Below are 19,490 nucleotides of genomic sequence, written 5' to 3' on the forward strand. Positions count from 1 at the left end.
TTTTCAAAGCCTGCGAAGGAGACTCTCCCTCTTACAGTTCTAATCTCTTATGCCAAGAAAGGCCTTGTCCCATTTAAGGGTTCATCTGATTAGGCCAGACCCACCAAAAGATCACCATCTTTCTACCTTAGAGTCAGCTGATTAGGGAAATTCATTACATCTGCAAAATCTCTTCATAACAACACCTAGATGGGTGTTTGACTGCATTCCTGGCAGAAGGTACATGTACACTGGGGCCTAGAAATCCTGGGGATCAGCTTAGATTTCTGTCTACTGTGGCGGGAAAGCCTCCAAGTAGGGCACACTAATGTACAACGGAAATGTTTGTAGCACAGTGAGGCCTAAATCCAAATTTACATTGGAAATGTGTGAAGTGGGTAAGTTGAAAAGAGGGGGAGCTTTAATAGTGGTGACTTGGAATCACCACTCCTGGAGGTGTGAGGAATGAGAAGAGGAAACTTGTATGTGTTGACTATGACTGTGGACAACGAGAAAGTGTGAGCACTGGTATGAATAGGGAAGGTAAAAGACAGTGGGGGACCGTGGCTGTCTAGGATGATGGAAGATTAGGGGGTTAAGAACAATGGGTTTCATTCTCAGGGCCAGGAGAAGTAGAATGATTGAGGAAAGTGCAGTTCACAGAATCCCATCTGGGAACAGGTGTGGCCAGGAGGCCAGCCCAGGCCTTTCCAGAGCCTCGTGCAAGTACACCAACACAGTGTTACTCAGAGCGTGGCCTGTGAATCCCAGCATCAGTACTACCGGGGGCTTGTTAGATGCGAAGAATCTCACTTCCCACCTCAGACCTCCTGAATCAGAATCTGCATTTTATTAAGATTTCCAGGTGACTCATACGTGCACTAAAGTTGGAGAAGCCCTGCTCTACCCAGCTGCTCCTTAGGATGAAACCTATCATCTAGGCTCCCCAATAATCTGACAAAAGTTTTGCTTTCAAGGGAACCTTCTGAGTCTCCAGCAACCGGGACAGTTGGTCGCTCAGGCTTCTGTCCTCCAAGGCCCAGTGTTACAGTTAAAAATGCCTGCAAATGGTGCTTCTCTGGCCCTGATCCATTCCCTGTAGAGCTCCGAGGTCACCCCAGGAAGCTCTCATTCCTTCAGAGGCTTCCCTACCAGGTGGGCTGAAAAGACTTCTTAAGGCTATCCACCCAGAAGGATACCATCGCCATCACAAACTCATAGAGTATATTCAGGATGGGAGAACTCAGGAGGAGGGACTAGATCTGCCCAAATCGATCAAGCAGAAGGGTTCTCTGAGAGAGACCAGATGCTGTGAGGGAGGCCCCATGGGAGCTGGCCAGACTGGAGGGAGCCATCCATCTTGTGAGCTGCTTCTCTAGCTCTTCAGAAATAATGATTCTTTCCAGCGGGATGTGACTAAGTGGCTTGAAGTCATAAAGCTGAGGGCCAACCGAGAGCCTGTCCCTGCTAAACACAGATGCCAACAGCCTCCACACAAAACGGCCTAACAAGATGAACGGCCAGGCCACTTTAGAACCTCACCACAGCTTGTCCCTCTCCAGATGACATGCCAGACATCTGCTGTGTTGAAATAATAGAAAAACAGTTACAAATTAATGAGGGTGGACCCTGGGCTGGGTACAGTGGTCCGTGTTGTACAGGATTTTCTCTTGTAAAGCCCACTCCCATTCTAGGCAGGAACATACTTCACAGATGGGGCCACATAGGGGCTCAGAAAGGAAAACCCCTTGGAGGGTGAGTTGTGGGACCAGTATTCTTACCTGCTCTTTCTCACTCCAAGTCCATGTTCTAGGCATAGCTCCAGTCTGAATTTCTCTTGGCTTTCCTCTGCCCCCTGCAGAAACAGTCTGCCCAGGATGTGTTCTCCAAGCAGAGGGGTTGTCTGTAGGCATCCCATCTGACAGCACAGCCCAGCATGCCCAACCTTAACACCTTAAAAGTAGCTTTCTGCTAGTGGAAGCAGTGAATAGGAAATGTACTAAAACATCAAAAGACCTATAATTATCTATGTTTTGAATTATGTGAGGGCATGCTAGGTTTAATAAATGCAAGGAGGACAAGAAGCAGTAATTCATAATCTGAAATAGTTTACATACACTTCTTATACTCTTTTTATCTTCGCAACAACTTTGTGGGGTTCACAGAAGAGAGATTATTTTCCTTTAGAGAACAAAGGAAACTGGGACTATACAGTGAAACTGGACTCGGCCAAAGTCCTTCCATGAGGATGTGGTCAAAAACACAACTGTGTGCATCCTGACAGCATGTTCTGTGCTCTTCAGAGACCAAACCATGGCACCAAAGACAAATGTGTGTGGCCGTGTGTGCGGTTCATGGCTTATCCTCAGGGAGCAAAGCAAATTGGGGGCCACGATAGTTTGCAAAACTCATGACAGACTCAAGTGATCTTTAAATATATGAATTCTCTCCAAATGGCAGCATTTAGTGCTCAGAATGTCTGTTGACATATGTTCTTTGATACACAGCAATCTTGGGAGATACACTGGACAGGACGGAAGCCACGAGCCACACATGGCTACTGAGCACTAGACGTGTGGTGAGCCCAAAAGGAGTTGTGCTTGCCTATAAAATCCTCACTGAGTTTCAGGGACACAGTATAAGAGAACATGTAAAATATCTCTTTAATTCCTTCTTGTATTAAGTACATGTTGAAATAATTATATTTTGTATATGTTGGGTTAAAATACATTGTTAAAATTATTTTCACCTGTTTCTTTTGACTTTTTACTGTGGCTACTAGAAAAGGCACAAGCGAGGAGGCAGCTAGCTTGCCTTTGCCTCTCTTGGACATGTCCAAAGTCCAAAGTTGATATCAGAGTAAGGATATCAAAGAAGGTCCTCAGGACTCTTTCCGGTTAGAACTTAAGAAAACAGTCCCTTTATCTGATGCCTGGCTCTGTGTGGCTCCAAAGCAGGCCTCTGTGGAACGGGACTTCTCAGAGCTCACTAGGGGACAGAACACTTGCTGCTCTTGTTCAAATGCAGGCTCTGATTCAGCAGGTTTGAGGGTGGGACCTGAGGTTCTTTATTTGTAACAAGTTGAGTGATACTCATCCTGGGGGTCCACATACCTACGCTGAATAGCGAGAATCTCTAGAAGATGAACAGATACCGTGTCCTTTGGGGCAGGAGGTGTTCAGTGCTTCTCCGGCTGTGCCACAAACACAGTAACTGAGGCAGAAGACTGCCCCAGATGTCGATGGCCCCATTCAGCGTGTGTCACGCATTGAAATCAATGAGGGGAACAAGCTAGTGTGTGTGGATGGGCTGGTGTGGGACACGTGGAGCCCGTGGGAGGAGCCACAGAAGTGTGGTGGGCACTGTGTGGTGAGGGGGGCAAGCAGGGTCTCGACAAGGTGAGCTATTAGAGCCAGGAGGGCCTCTTTAAAACCTGGGTTATTTGTGTGTGAACAGCCCTCTGAATTCTGGCTGTACAATTGGCGTTTTAAACTATTTTCATGTCTACATAGAACTGGAAGATTTTTTTTTTTAATGACTAGATGTTATTTTCCCAAATGGGGCTTTAGATGAGAAGCTTACTGGGGAAAGGGTTTGATTGAACCAAGCGACAAATAAAAGCTCTAATAACCTCTCTCATCTTTTCAGTTGAGAAAGTTTCTAAAGTCAGCCTGGCATTCTTCTTTACGTGAGTTCTCGCTAAGGTCAGTTAATGAAACTCAGACATTTTTCTCTCCTTTGTTTTGTTGGGGATATTTCCACCCCCCACACAATCCTTTATTTGAATGTTACCTGGGATAGTCTAAATCCTTTTCTTTCTTCCTTTTTCTTTTCCTCCCCTCCCCCTCTCCCCACCCACATTTTTCCTCCCCTCTTCTTTTTAGCACTTTCTTGCGATTTTCTTTGGTTTTCAGCTCTTGTTTCAGAAGCTTGGTTTTGTGCCAGAGGCCCTAGGCTTGGGCAAGTCTTACTTAGCACAGTATTTGTGGGCAGTCCCTAAGAACTGAAGTGAGTCCTCACATGAGAGCACCTCTTCATCTGGAGGCCCTCTTCAGCACAGTGAAACAGAGGGCCGCTGTGGGACTCTCACGGGTCTTGGGCTGGAGCCCCCTCCAGTGAGAGATTTTCTAACATCTAGTGGGCTTTCTTCCCAGAGGAATTGTCTCAGCCAAATCCAGGCATCTACTTGCTTTGCATGAACTTCTTACTACTTTTGAATCTCTTGCCTCTCCTTAAATCTAACATTGTCTTGTAGCCCGTCCAGGGACTAAGCTTTTATTCTGCCATTTGCAGGAAAACCTGGTAAGAGCCTGATGTTAGAATTCACAATCATTCATAAGCCAGCTTGTTAGGATGGCAAAAACTGATGTTTTCAAATAAAACTCAAGAAGCCAGTAGATTATATCGGAGGAGTAGTGGGCCGGTGGGAAGTAGCTTACAGTGTGGTTTTTGAGGATAAAATGCTGTGTCTGTGTTTTCTCGTGCTCTGTTTTTTGAAATAGACTTTATTTTTTAGAGCAGTTTTAGGTTCATGGCAATATTGAGCAGAAGGTTCTGAGATTTCCTTTCACCCCTTCTTCCACACCTGCCTCACCTCCCCCAGTATCAGCAGTCCCCACAGGAGTGGTACATTGTTGCGACTGATGAACGTTCATTGATACACCATCGTCACCAGAGTCCAGAGTTGATGTTAGGCCTCGCTCTTGGCTGCTGTACATTCTGTGGGTTTGGGCAAAATGTGTAATGACATGGATCTACCAGTATAGTATCATAAAGAATATTTTCATTGTCCTAAAAATCTCTTCTTTATCTCTCCCTCCCCCAACCCCTGACAACCCACTGACCTTTTTACTGTCTCTATTGTTTTGCCTTTTCCAGAATGTCATCTAGTTGGAACCATATAGTTTATAGCCTTCTTACTTGGCTTCTTTCACTCAGTAATAATAGGCCCTTAAGTCTCCTCCTTGTTTTTTTTTTTTTTTTTTAAGATTTTATTTATTTATTTGACAGAGATCACAAGTAGGTAGAGAGGCAGGCAGAGAGAGAGAGGAGGAGGCAGGTTCCCTGCTGAGCAGAGAGCCCAATGTAGGGCTCGATCCCAGGACACTGGGACCATGACCTGAGCTGAAGGCAGAGGCTTTAACCCACTGAGCCACCCAGGCGCCCCTCCTCCTTGTTTTTTTTTGTGGTTTGGTAGTTCATTACTTTTTAATGCTGAATGACATATTGTTTGGATATATCATAGTTTATCCATTCACCCACCGAAATGTATATTGGTTGCTTCCAAGTTCTGGTAATTATGAATAAAGCAGTATACATCTGTATGAAAGATTCTATGTGAGTGTACGTTTTCAACTCCTTTGAGTAAATGCTGGATTGTATGGTAGAGTATGTTTAGTTTCATAAAAAAACACCAAACCAGGGTGCCTGGATGGCTCAGTTGGTTGGGTGACTGCCTTCAGCTCAGGTCATGATCCTGGAGTCCCGCAATCAAGTCCCATGTCGGGCTCCCAGCTCCCTTGGGAGTCTGCTTCTCCTTCTGACCTTCTCCCCTCTCATGCTCTCTCTCACTGTCTTTCTCTCAAATAAATAAAGAAAATCTTTAAAAAAACAAAAACACCAAACCTCTTTCAAAGTGGCTGTACCATTTTGCCCACCAGTAGCGAATGAGAGTTCCCGTTGCTCCACATCCTTGCTAGCAATTGTCCATTCCGGTAGAAGTACAGTGGCATCACTGTGCTATTTTAATTTGTGTTTCCCTGGTGACCTATGATGTGGGAGCAAGTTTTCATATGCTTATTTGTCATCTTTGTATCTTCTTTGCTGAGGTGTCTAATAAGGTTCTATTTTTAAAAAAAAATTTTTTTCTCCTTAGTACAAAAGCAGAATTACAGGTATCATTCAAAATGATCTAGTAGTTTGCCATCTTCCTCAGAGTAAAAGCCAGAAACTTTCCCATGATCTGTAAGACTGTCCATAATAGGGACCCCTCTCACTTTTCGGATCGAACCTCTCTCTTCTTCCCCATGGCTCACTTTACCTCAGCCACAGCATTTTCTCATTCAGACTCGGCATGTTCAGGCCTCCAAGACTGTGCCGGGAGGAAGCTCTTCTTCCACACAGCTCCATGACTCACTCTTTCATTTCTTTCAGATCCCTGCTCCAAGATCACCTTCCCCAGGAGGCCTTTCCTGACTACCATTTATTAAAGAACTCCCTCCTCCCAGGCACACTGTTTTCTTTATATATAGATCTCAAACAAATGCTTTTCATCAGCCACATCAAACTGGGCCCACTGGCAAGGAGGTCTGGGAACTGAGGTTTTTGAGCTTCTCATCCCTGCAGGACCGAGGAGAGCTTAAAAAAATAGGAAGGTTCTGATTTCCAACAAACAACACCCAACACAGATTGTTCACTCATTGGTTAGGGAGCTGCTCTAAGTTTTTGGTGGATGTAGTCTATTCCTGCCAGTCATAAACCTGCTGACATACTGCAACAGCAGATTTTCAGATCTGAACCTAGGGTCGCTAGGGGTGTCCTCGCTAATAGGGCTAGGTCTGCCTTACACGCTTCTTCCTTCCCCCAAGAAGCATTTGTGGCACGCCGCTGGAAGTGACGGTCCTGAGCAGGCCGGACTGCCGAATTCTCATCTCACATTGCAGTGTGTCTGCTTTTCCTTCACTGGAAAACCCCAAACAGCGTCACTTCCCCCTCTTGCACGAACCCATTGTGACAATTACGCTCTGCCCACCTGACCGGTGCTCTGGGGGTAACTTTGGCCAGAATCACAAGTATGGCTGCAGCTGATGGGCCAGCGGCACCAAGCATCTGCGTCTCAGTTTTCCACGGATAGTCCCGACGCAGTCTGGGGTGGAGGGCCAGAAGGAGTGCTGCGCCCCAGGGAAGGCTTCATAATATCCCAGTGGTGTCAGAGCAGGCAAAGTAAATACTGTCCTGCCTCCCCATTAGAGTGGAAATGAGGCAGAACAGCTTGCCGGTGATAGCCCAGGCGCTGTGGTGCTGACTCTGCCTCCTGGTGAGTCAGCAGCAGTCCTGCCTAGAGGAGACCTTTGGAAGATAGCTCCTATTCCGTTTTTTTCACATGGCTGTGATCCCTGGTCTCAGCTAGTTTGGGGCACAACAGTGCAAACCAGTGATCAAAAATAGAACCAGCCTCATCAATGAATTGTTCATAGGTGTTTTCCATAGTCTTATTATGCCATTTTAAAAGGCTTTCAGGGGCGCCTGGGTGGCTCAGTCGGTTAAGCAGCTGCCTTCAGCTCAGGTCACAATCCTGGCGTCCTGGGATTGAACCCCCATCTGGCTCCTTGCTCACAGGAGAGCCTGCTTCTCCTGCTCCCTTTGCCCCTCCCCCTGCTCCTGTTGTCTCTCTTTGTCTTTCTCTTTCTCAAATAAATGAATAAAATCTTTAAAAATAAATAAATAATAAAAAACCTTCAGACAGATGCATTCATATAGTTGGCTAGGGATTGTGAAGTTAGGCCAACAAAAAGAAACCACAGAGTTCCAGGTGCTAGAAACCCTGAGACAGGCAACTTTTGTTAGCCTGGGGGGCTGGTGGCAGCTCACAGCAATGGTGTACCATGCTTCTCTGCCAACACCCCAACACCATGTGCTCCTCTTTCCTCGAGATCCCACAAACTCACATCACCATCTGATATCACGACTGGCCACTTAGAAACACTTCGGTTTTTATTTTTATTTTTTTAAGATTTTATTTATTTATTCGTGAGAGAATGGCAGAGGCAGAGGGAGGAACAGACTCTTCAGGGAGCCCGATGCAGAACTCGATCTCAGGATCATGACTGGAGCCCAAGGCAGATGCTTAACAGACTGAGTCACCCAGGTTCCCCTCTTAGAAGCACTTTGAAAGACTCAAAGCCGTGGACTGGAATGTCAAATTCCTTCTCTTACCATGAAAACTCTATTATAACTCTTTGGATACATCTCTTGATTGGATATTTCCCTCTTCAGAGTCCTGTTCAGTGTAAGGGAAACATTTTGGAGACCACTCTGTGATACTCGCTTAGACTCCCATGATTGCTGTCTACACATTCATGGGATTTCACTGGAGAAAACACCCCCTCCATGAAGTGTGGCCTATTGACTCAAACTGACTTTAGTTCCTTCATTATGTCTCCTTGGTGATTACAGAATCACTAATTTTGTGTTCTGTGCTGAACCTCACTTCTGTATGTTTTCTGGGGACCCTTCCCCCCACACTTAGGCTCTCATGCTCCACGATCATCAGCCTCCCGGTACCCGCCTTGACCGCCCCACGAATTCCTTTCCCATCCTTCCAGATATGCACAAGACACTTCTATTGGGATATGATATTTGATTATCCCACTAACAATTATCCTGTTTATTTTAACCTCAAGGCTTCTCAACTAAATCTTCTCTACTTATGACTGCATTTCCTAGACTCTTCTGCTATTCTTAATACCTGCGTAACAAACCAACCAAAAATTCAGTGATGTAAAACAATAATTAGGCATTACTGCTCACACATTTTGAAGGTTGTTAGGGGTTCATCTGGTTTAGGACGGACATGACTGGTGGCTCTCTTCAGGCTGTGGCTGCCGGAGTGGCTCTGCTGTACGTAGTTTGGCCAAGGAGGCTCTTCTATTGATTGTCCTCCTCCTAGCATCAGTGAGAAAGCTGAGCCGTGTTTTTCTTATGGTAATGGCAGAGACACAGGACGCTAAGCAGAAACCTGTAAAACTTCTCAAAGCCTAGGCTTGGGGCTGGCACACTGTCACTTCTTCCCACATACCATTGGCCAAAACAAGTCACAGTGATAAACCCAAAGTCTCTGGAAGAGAAGCACTTTCACTACTGATGAGACCCTGGCAGAGATGTGGGTGTAGGGAGTCGTGGAGAATTGAAGCCACTCACGGTCTGTACCACACCTGAGACCCTCTCCTACTTTGGCTTTTGTTGACTCTGCCTCATTCTGAGGTCTCAGAAGGTTTCTGGTGACCTTTCACTGGACCTGCTAGTTACATAATTACAGATTTTCAGCAGTACTCTGTCTCTTATGTTCTGCTCTTGGTCAGTAAGAGCCTTAAGTTCAGCAACTACCTCAATGTCGAAGTACCTCTCAGAACTCTAAGCCCTATTTTCTTATCAGCTTTTGTTGGTCTCCTCTACAAAGAATTTAGGTGGTGTAAATCACTATCATCCTAGATTCAGTAATTCAGAAATAATTGATTCAATCTTTCATCTAAAAGCATCTTTACCTCTTTCTTCGACCCTCAGCAGTGGTGTCGCCATTACACTTTGGAGGTGCCATTTTTTCTTCTCTGTCCTTCACACTCACCATCATGTGCCATCCTAGGGCTTAACAAATTTTCTTGAGAAATGATTCTTTGGCAGAATTTGTTTTGTCCAATTTGTATATATCCACTCCCCAGATGACTGTAACCCAAGGAGGCAATGTGTTGCACTGAGGGAGTGTAGGATTTAGAGGCAGATAAACCTACTTTGAGTCATGTTTGGCTTCTTACCTGTGAGCCTTGAGAAAATTACTTAAACTCATTGAGCATCAGTTTTTTCATCTATAAAAATGGGTTATTTATACTGAAGAATTTTGGCAAGGAGTAAAAGAGATCATGGATGGAAATCACTTGTCACACAGTCGGTAGGCTTTCAGTAATATTTTGCTTTCCTCTCCACTTCCCCTTTTTTTGGCCTCCCTTGGGTTCTCCTCAGTATTCAATATGACTGTGTTCTATTTATGTGTTTTCATTCTCTCTCCTTAATTCTAACACAAATCCCTCAGGGAAATGAATCTGTCTTTTAGATCTCTTAGTTATCTGCATATATGGAAGGTGTAAATCATGTAGCCTAAGAATCTCTATCTGTTATGAGTCGCAGCAGTCTTTTCCTTCCAACATTTTTTAAAAAAGAAGTCCTGCAAGTATTAGCAGAGCCCAGTGAATTATGAACTAACTGCAGTTTCTATGGATTGTTTTCAGTTTTCCTGTTTTGCATAACTTTTTTTTTTACCTTGTTCAGGAATCCAATGATTGTTCTCTAATAAAACATTTTCTTGGTCATTTCTCACCCAGTGTGAATTTTAGCCTGGGCATTTCTTTTTTCAGGCATCTCCCCAGTGATTGAGTGATTGATTAATGGATAAATTAATTTTGCTGTTGATTAATGGCTTTTCTTGGCTTGCAGAGATTACTCCAGGCCACCCTCTCCTTGGTAAGCTGGGTCAAAATGTGCTTTACCCCCTCCTTCTGTCGCACAAACTGAGGTGGAGCACCATTCCTCTTTACTGTCAGCAATTTAAGAAAATACCCTTTCTTCATGATTTGGATGAAGCTTCTTACCTGGTTTGTAACTTTGTTTGTAGCTGACACACAAGTGGGAAAAATAGAATTCAAAGTGTTATTAGCAGGATAGAATAGAGGGAACATTGAAATCAACTAATAAGGTTAAAATCTAAGAGATAAAGGCCTATATGTAGCACCAAATAAGCTTGATCTTATAATATTGCATACAACAAAACAAAACCTAACCCAATGGGATTCTGGGTTGGTACAGGTGTAGAGTCACTCTTTGCTAGTGGCAACCCTGGTCCAATTTTGCTCGGCCACATCTGGAGCACTTGATTAATGCTGCGTGACGCACTCTAGGAAGGTCACTAATAAACTGGAGGAGGAAAGCTGGGGAATGGAGTGGGGAGGTTGGCTAGAAACCTTCACGGCAGAAGCCACAGGAGAGAGAAAGCATCAGGGGGGCCCACCTGGGTGGGTAAAGAATACCCTCCCCTTAATCTGTATTAGACGGCAGGACCAGCCCTATCTAACGATGAGAGACCTGTGTGTCCTGAGTTTTCCTGAAACTTCAAGCTAGAGCTCAGTGGCCACTTGAAAATGATAGTGTCCACTCACATGTACTAATTACCAGGCAGTGGTATAAATAATCACTTTACATAAAGAGTTTCTTCTTTCCTAAAAAAATTCTCACAACAACGCTATGAGTTATATATTATAATTATTCCCATTTTAGAGATGGAAAGACTGAGGCTTGGAGAGTTTGTTGCCCAGTGTCCCACAACTAATGAGGGGCAAGGCTTGGATTTGAATTTAGGCATTCTAGTATTGTTCTGTCTCTAAAAGGTGTTCTAGTTGGGCTTTCATATGGGATGTACAATTAGCCTGGAGGTGCTGCTCTAAGTTCCCTTTCATCACTGGGTCTTCCGTAGAGGTAGTCCTTGTTACATAAGTAATAGTTAAAAACCCATATATGCTTCATTTTTGGTTTGAATAATTTTGTTGGTTTATTTAAATCCTGTGTATTTTAAGTATTATTTGGAGGTAAAGCACAAATAACATAACAATTCGGGCAAAGAACGGATTTCCTCTCTCTTGGCAAGTGATTGCACATCTGAATGGGTTATAATATACCTCTTCTCCTTTTTGAATCATAAATAATCCCTGGAGTTTCTTCTAAATCTCTACGAGTTACTAGAGTTGTGCTGTGTCATTCAGATGGGGGAACAGAAAGAAAGAGTATTAATATTTGGCGAGGATTTTCTAGATGACAGGAACTGTGTTTAGAGATTTATGTATATTACCTGATTGATGCTTGCAATGGATTAGATATTATTCCCATTTTATAGGTGAGTAAAGCAGGTCTGAATGGAACTACCCTCCTAACACTGCTTATAAGCAAACTGCAGAGACTGCATTAGAACCCCAGGCATCTGGTACCCAAACATGCTTTTCCAACTCTACCATGTTGCTTCTCAGTCAGAACACATGGAATCTACTGTGGGTTTGACTGAGTTCAAGAGCACCATGGGGAGTAGATATACTTGTTACCTTGTTAGCCTCTTTCCATACTTACATGCTCACATCTCTCCTGTCCAGTTTCTAAGGAATTTAAGGGAAGGAGGAGAGTCCTGAAAGTCCCAGTATTTAGAGGGGGAGAATTCTTTCATAGAGCTTGGTACCCAAGACATATAACTTAATATAACCTTGATAAAGCTTTTTGCTTTTACTGTTAATACTTATTCTACTATGGCCACCACTCACAGCCACATTATATGGAACTCTGTACTAAATTTGAGGCCGTCTATATTCATATATGCCATGTCATTTCTTATTCAGACAATAAAGGTGTGAAGTAAATATTAATAGTCTCATTTTATAGCTGAGAAACTAAGGTTCATAAGGAGAAAATGGCTTTCTCAGAGTCAGAAAATACGGAGTGGTGGGAAGAAAACTTGAACTCAGGTCTCACTGACTCCAAAGTTCATGCTATTTCCACTGCACAATGCTTTATGTAAAATACCTGCACACCACCCCAGCCCCCCCGACAAAAAAACACCTGTACGCAAGACCGATTGCAAAGTACCATAGGTGGACAGGCAGCCCTTCTTTATCTGAGGTTCAGTCCAAGGACCTTTTCCACTAATCAAAGTAGCCCCCTACCACCAATCTATCATAAAAGACAGTCATAGAAATGCAACTGATATTCATGTGTTAATTTTATGTCCTAAAATTTTACTGAATTTATTAGTTCTAATATTTGTGTGCATGTGTGTAGTCTTTAAAGTTTTCCATATAAGATCATGTCATCTGCAAACAGATATAATTTTACCTCTTCTTTCCTGGTTTGAAACCTTTTATTTCTTTTCCTTGACTGATTACTCTGGCTAGATGACGTTAAATAGAAATAGCAGGAGTGGACATCCTCTTTTGTCTTATTCCCTATGTCAGTGGAAAAGCTTTCAGTTTTAGTATGACATTAGCTGTGGCCTTTTCATTTGTGTCAAGGTGAGTTCCTTCTATACCTAGTTTATTGAAAGTTTTTCATCATGAAATGGTGTTGAATTTTGTCCAGTGCATTTTCTGTATCTGTTGAGATGGTCATGTGGTTTTTATCCTTCTTTCTGGTAATGTGCTGTATCACATTAATTGATTTGCATATGTTGAACCATCATTGCATCTCAGGGATAAATCCCACTTGGTCATGGTACATGATCCGAAACTGGTAGAAATAATAAGTGAGTTCAGCAAGGTTTCAAGGTACAAAATCAACTTTAAAAATCAGTTGTGTTTCCTTACACTAATAATGAAGTCCTTCTTTTTAAAAAAGGAAATTAAAGAAACAATCCCTTTTTAAGAGCACTGAAAGGAGTAACATACTTAGGAATAAACTTAACCAAGGAGGTGGAGGACTCTGGTGGAAGTAGGAGGATGGAGGAGGTGAAAGCAAAAGTAGATGGGACAGCCCTGGTGATGTTCTAGCACATAAATTAGTAAGGGGTTCACAGACATTCATTTTATTGCTATATCCTATAACTCATATAGATGTTACATTCTTTAGTAAATATCAGATATTCTGTAATAAGAAAGAGTGACTATATCAAAAAGGAAGTCGCATTGTTGGGCCCAGGGTTGGATCAAGTCAGTCAGTCATCAGCCTGGCAGCACTACAGACCCACAGAAGGAAAAGTCAGATCTCCTGAATAAAAATTTCTGATATGAGCTTCATTCAGGCAAGGATGTTTGATTCATTTACTTCTTCATCCTTGTACCTGTACCCATGCCTGAAACCTTTGAGCAACTATATGTGAAATGAATGAAAGCATGAATAGGACTGATCAATCCATATTCTAGTAAAGCTTCCCATCTGAGTCTGTTAGTTCACCAAACAGGACTCACATCTTCCTCTCATGTGCCATAGATTCTTCCTCCTAACTAACCATTTGGGAATCATTACACAAAAACTTACTTCATGCATAAGGAACACAGATGTGTATCATCACCTCAAAGGAAACGTTAGGAGAAAGAGGAGATATATACCTTGACAGAGGTAATGTGAGATAGGTGTCTGACAGAACAAATTGTAGCCAGTCTACAGACTCAGGGCAGCTGATGCATAAGGAAGAGAGAAAGGGGGGAACAGAGGAGGCTTCAAAGCCTAACGTGACAAAGTAAAATGTCAGTCTCCTGAACAGTTACCTCTTTCCTTCTCCTGGGAAGCTGATTCTGCCTATCGACACTCTCTGATTGGTCCCCTCCCCAATGTGACGTTTGTCCTGAAGTGACTGCTCTCCTTGTCCTTTTTTCTTAGAAACTCCCAGGAAGGGTGCTCAGCTAACTCTACAGCAAGTCACCTCTGTGTGCTGCTATATGTTTCCATCCTTTGGGAAAGATGCAATATTCTGTATTAGCTGTCAACCGCTGCATAACAAATTACCCCCAAACTTAGTAGTTTAAGACAACAAAATGCTTCTCTCACAGTTTCTGTAGGTTTTGAATCTGGGAGCAGCTTACCTGGGTGGGACTAGGTCTGGATCTCTCACGAAGTGGCAGCCAAGCAATCCAGCAAGTCTTTAGTCTCTGAAGGCTTAACGGGGGCTGCAGGAACTCTCCAGGCCACGAGACTAGAAAGGCCTCTCCTAAAATGGAAGTTTTTTTCATAACTTAATCTCCGAAATGATATACTGTTACTTCTGTTATGTGCTGTTGACCATCCAGACCAACCCTGGTAAAATATGTGGAGCAGATTATACAAGCGTGAGATACCAGGAGACAGGGATCACTGGGGGCTGTCTTTGAGACTGGCTACTGCTTTCCAGATGGGCTTTCAAGTCATATAGACCCTTCAGTTAAAATGCAGATATTTACAGTGAGGGTTAGTGTCTCAGCAGACCACTGGCCAAGTAGCCAAGTAGCTGCCACAGTGAAACGCAGAAAAGAGATGGGAAGTAGTGTGTGGTGGGGGAGCAGGAGGTGGGGCTTTGGAGGAGAGGCAATGGGGACAGATCTATCATTTGTGGGAGAAAGTCTTAGGACAGTATGATAATAGAGACACCAAAAAGCAGGATCCATCTCTAAGGGGAGGGGAGAGAGCGAGAGTGGGGAATGGAGAGATGTTCCCCTCACTGTCTTTATGTGCATCACCGAGACCTTGGCTCTCCGCTTCCATGGTGTCTGTGTAGAAATAGGAGAAAAAGCAGGTGCTGAGCTTCACTGCTGGTTAATTAAATGTTGCTTCGAAGGCAGCTGGTGGAGTATGTGCACTATATACTATCCTCAGCTTTTCCTAAATCACACATTTTAATTAACCTTCAAGCCCTTGCTGGGGCTTTGAAAGAACTTAATTGGCCTGCAGGGACTAGAACACACAACAGCCAGAAAAAGGCTACATCTCAGTTGTTTTCACTCTGAGGACTTATAAAATTGAAATTGTTGTTTTATTTCATTCTTTGAAGCCCAGAGCTACATGTGGATTCCTGTTTGGAACTGACAGAAGCATCTCTGAATGCTTAAGTACAAAACGGCGTTTCAGCAGCAGTTATAATTGAGTGTGTAGGACTTGAATCTCATTTATCTCGTGTCCTTGGGTTTACCAGAAGAGTTCAACTTGTACTGGCTTTTTTGTTGGTTTGTTTTTGGCTTCTTCATCAAGGATGGGAAATATTTTGCCCTGAATTTACTATGCAATTTCAGTCAGGTGGGACAAACAAAAAACAAAAAACAACAAAAAAAAACCCCAACCTTCTCTTGAGGGGTGCCTGGATGGCTCAGTCAGTAAACGTCTGCCTTTGGCTCAGGTCATGATCACAGGATCCTGGGATTGAGTCCTACACCGGGCTCCCTGCTCAGTGGGGAGCCTGCTTCTCCCTCTGCCTGCCACTCCCCGTGCTTGTGCTCTCTCTCTGTCTGTGTGTCAAATAAATAAATAAAATCTTAAAAGTGAAACAAACAAAAAAACAACTTCTCTTGAAATCAGGACCCCTTAAGAGACTTCCAGATGTTTTTAATTTTGTCAGACATAAATTCTGAGAATCACAGTCTGTGTGAAGATAGACATGCCTTGGAGATATTGCAGGTTTGGAATATCTAGATATTCCATGATAAAGTGAGAATCACACTAGAGTGAATCAAATGAAGTTTTTGGTTTCCCAGTGGATATAAAAGTTATGCTTCACCACTAAGTGTGAAATAGCATTATATCTAATAAAGCCAATGTACATACCATAATTTAAAAATACTTGATTGCTTAAAAAGGCTAACCATCATCTGAGCTTTCAGTGAGTCGTAATCTTTTTGTTAATGGAGGGTCTTGCCTTAGGGTTGATGGCTGCTGACTGCTCAGGGTGGTGGCTACTGAAGGCTGGGATGGCTGTGGCCATTTCTCAGAACAAGACAACAGTGAAGTTTGTTGCATGGATTGGCTCTTTCTTTCACAAACAATTTCTCTGTAGCATGCAGTGCTGTTAGATAGCATTTTACCCTACAGTAGAACTTCCTTCAGAACTAGAGATGGTTCTCCCAAACCCTTCTGCTTCTTTATCAGCTACATTTATGTCATATTCTGAATCCTTTGTTGTCATTTCAACAGTCTTCACAGCATCTTCTCCAGGAGTAGATCCCATCTCAAGAAACCACTTTTTTTGCTCATCCATAAGAAGCAACTTCTCTGTTCAGGTTTTATCATGAGATCGAGACAGTTCAGTCATATCTTCAGGCTACACTTCTTTTTTTTTTTTTTCTTTTAAAGATTTTATTTATTTATTTCACAGAGATCACAAGTAGGCAGAGAGGCAGGCAGAGAGAGAGGAGGAAGCAGGCTCCCTGCTGAGCAGAGAGCCCAATGCTGGGCTCGATCCCAGGACCCTGGGATCATGGCCTGAGCCGAAAGCAGAGGCTTTAACCCACTGAGCCACCCAGGTGCCCCTTCAGGCTGCACTTCTAATCCCAGTTCCCTTGCTCTTTCCACCCCACCTCCAGTTACGTCCTCCACTTAAGTCTTAACTCCCTCAAAGTCACCCATTATGGTTGGAGTCCTCTCCTTCCAAACTCTGTGATCGTTGATATTTTGACCTTTTCCCGTGAGCCATGAATGTCCTTGATGACATTTAGAATGGTGAATCCTTTCTGGTAGGTTTTCAATTGACTTTGCCCAGATCCATCAGAGGACTTACTATCTATGACAGCCACTGTCTTAAGAAATGTATTTCTTAAATAGTAAGACTTGAAAGTTGAAATTACTCCTTGATCTGTGGGTTGCAGCATAGATGTTGTATTAGCCATCACGATAACAACATTAATCTTATTGTCATGTTGTCAACAGATGTGGTGTTATTTAGGTTGTTGTACCATTTCTAGAGCACAGGCAGAATTGAGGCAGCAGACTTCCTAAGGGCCTTAGGATTGTCAGAATGGCAAATAAACATGGGCTTCAACTTTAAGGGGCCAGCTTCCTTAGCTCCTAACTAGAGAGTCCACCTGTTTTTTGAAGCTTTGAAGCCAGGCATTGACTTCTCTTCTCTAACTATGAAAGTCCTAGATGACATCTTTTCCAAATAGAAGGCTATTTTGTCTGCACTGAAAATCTCTTGTTCAGTGTAGCCATGTTCATGAATTACCTTGGCTGGATCTTCTGGAGAACTTGCTGCAGCTTCTTCATCAGCACCTGCTGTTTCACCCTACACTGTTATGTTATGAAGATGGCTTCTTTCCTTGAACCTCAGACACCTACCTCTGCTAGCCTCCTACTTTTCTTCTGCAGCTTCCTCACTCTCTGCCTTCATAGAATTGAGGAGAGTTATGGCCTTGCTCTGGATTGGGCTTTCGTTTAAGGGAATGTTGTTGCTAGTTTGCTCTTCAATCCAGACTATCAAGACTTTTTCCATATCAGCAATAAGACTATTTTGCTTTCTTATCTTTTGTGTGTTCACTGGATTTGCACTTTGAATTTCCTTCAGGAACTTTTCCTTTTCGTTTACAATTTGGCACACCATTTGGTGCAGATAGCCTAGCTTTTGGCCTATCTTAGTTTTTGGCATACTTTTCCCCATTAAGCTTAGTCATCTCTAGCTTGTGATTAAAGTGAGTGAATAAAGTGTTTTATTTGTATAAAAGTAAATAGTTTTATTTGAACACTTAGAGGCCTCCGTAGGGTTATCAGTTGGCCTAATTTCAATATTTATATGTTTCAGGGAGTAGAGAGGCCCCATGACAAGGGGAGATGGGGAACAGCTGACAGAACACACACAACATTTACCAATTAAGTTTGCTGTCTTATATGGGTACTCCGAAACAATTACAATTGTAACATCAAATATCACTGATCATAGTTCACCATAACAAATATAATAAAAATAAAAAAGTTCGAGATACTATGAAAATTACCAAAATGTGACACAGAAACAAAAAGTGAGAAAATGCTGCAGTTAGAAAAATTGCCACAAACCTTCAATTCGTAAAAAATGCGATACTGGAGAAGCACAATAAAACAAGGTATGCCTGTATTGTGTTTTCTGTATGAAAAGCAGCTCCCAGGTAATTGTTGAAAGCAATGATATACAGAGATCAAGATTATAGTAAGAACTTACATGTCTTAAGGATAGAGAGGATAATTCTCAGGATAAAGCCATCAGGGTGAGTTCACCAAAGAAGTGAGACAGAACAAGAAGAACAGAGGGTCAAGAAGTGATGTGCTAAAAATCTGGAGGAAGAGAGACCAGCAAAAGTGACTGGAAGGAGGAGACTTGATGAGATGGGGGTGCCGGGAAAGAGCAGTGAAGAAAATCAAGGGAGGTAGTTCAAAAAGAAGGTGGTCAGTCATCTCAAAAGTTGCAGAAATACCACGGAAAAAAAGGAGAGAACAAAGGCAGTTAGATATAAGAAAAATGGGGGTGAGAGTAACAGGTTTCCTGTGTCTTTTACTGTATCAAAAGCATACTGAGATCCTTTCACCTAGTGTGTTATCTATAGCTAGGTAAGAAACCAAGCCAGAAATTAGTGGCTTAAAACTATAACTGTGTATTTAGTTATAATTCTGTTCATTGGTAACTTGGATTTATGATACTGTATCCAGTTACAACATGTTTTTTCCCCCTACACCACCAAGGAATTCTCTGATACCAGCAGGGTGTCCAACTATTCAACTCAGTTCTGGTACTATCTACCTAGAGACAGTGTCAGATCCCACAGGTTAAGGGGTATCTTTCAAGACTGTCCCTCTCCCCAACTTCAGATGTTAATCACAAGTTCAGGTGTCACCTTTGCTTTTGACTGACTGACTATAGATTGGGGGTTCCAAGTACCCTCTTCTTGGGCTTGATTAATGTGCTAGAGTGGCCCACAGAACTCCAAGAAACCTTTTACTTGCCAGATTACCAGTTTATTATAAAAGGATGTAACTCAGAAAGAGTCCTATGGAAGAGATTTGTGGAGCATGGTATGAGGAAAGGGGTACAGAGCTTGCCATTCCCCCAGGACCTCCACAAGTTCATCAGGCTGGGAGCTTTTGAATCCCATCGTTTTGGGATTTTGGGAGGCTTTATTAAGAGGCAGTATAGATTAAATCATTAGCTATTGGTGATTGATTCAACTTCTAGCCCCTCTCCCTTCCGTGTAGGTTAGTGGGGTGGGACTGAGAGTTTCGGCTCCCTGATCACATGGTTTTCATCCTGGGCACAACTAGACCAGGTCCTTAGCTGTATCCAAAAA

At 43.0% G+C, this 19,490-nt stretch overlaps 1 pseudogene; it reads right to left on the reverse strand.

Moving 5' to 3' along the window:
• Positions 1-1,235: 1,235 nt before the first annotated feature.
• LOC116864762 lies at positions 1,236-17,833 on the reverse strand (annotated as a pseudogene).
• Positions 17,834-19,490: the final 1,657 nt, after the last annotated feature.

The sequence above is a fragment of the Lontra canadensis genome, unplaced genomic scaffold (genome assembly GCF_010015895.1).
Source record: "Lontra canadensis isolate GAN:19392208 unplaced genomic scaffold, GSC_riverotter_1.0 scaffold6, whole genome shotgun sequence".
Lineage (NCBI taxonomy): Eukaryota > Metazoa > Chordata > Mammalia > Carnivora > Mustelidae > Lontra > Lontra canadensis.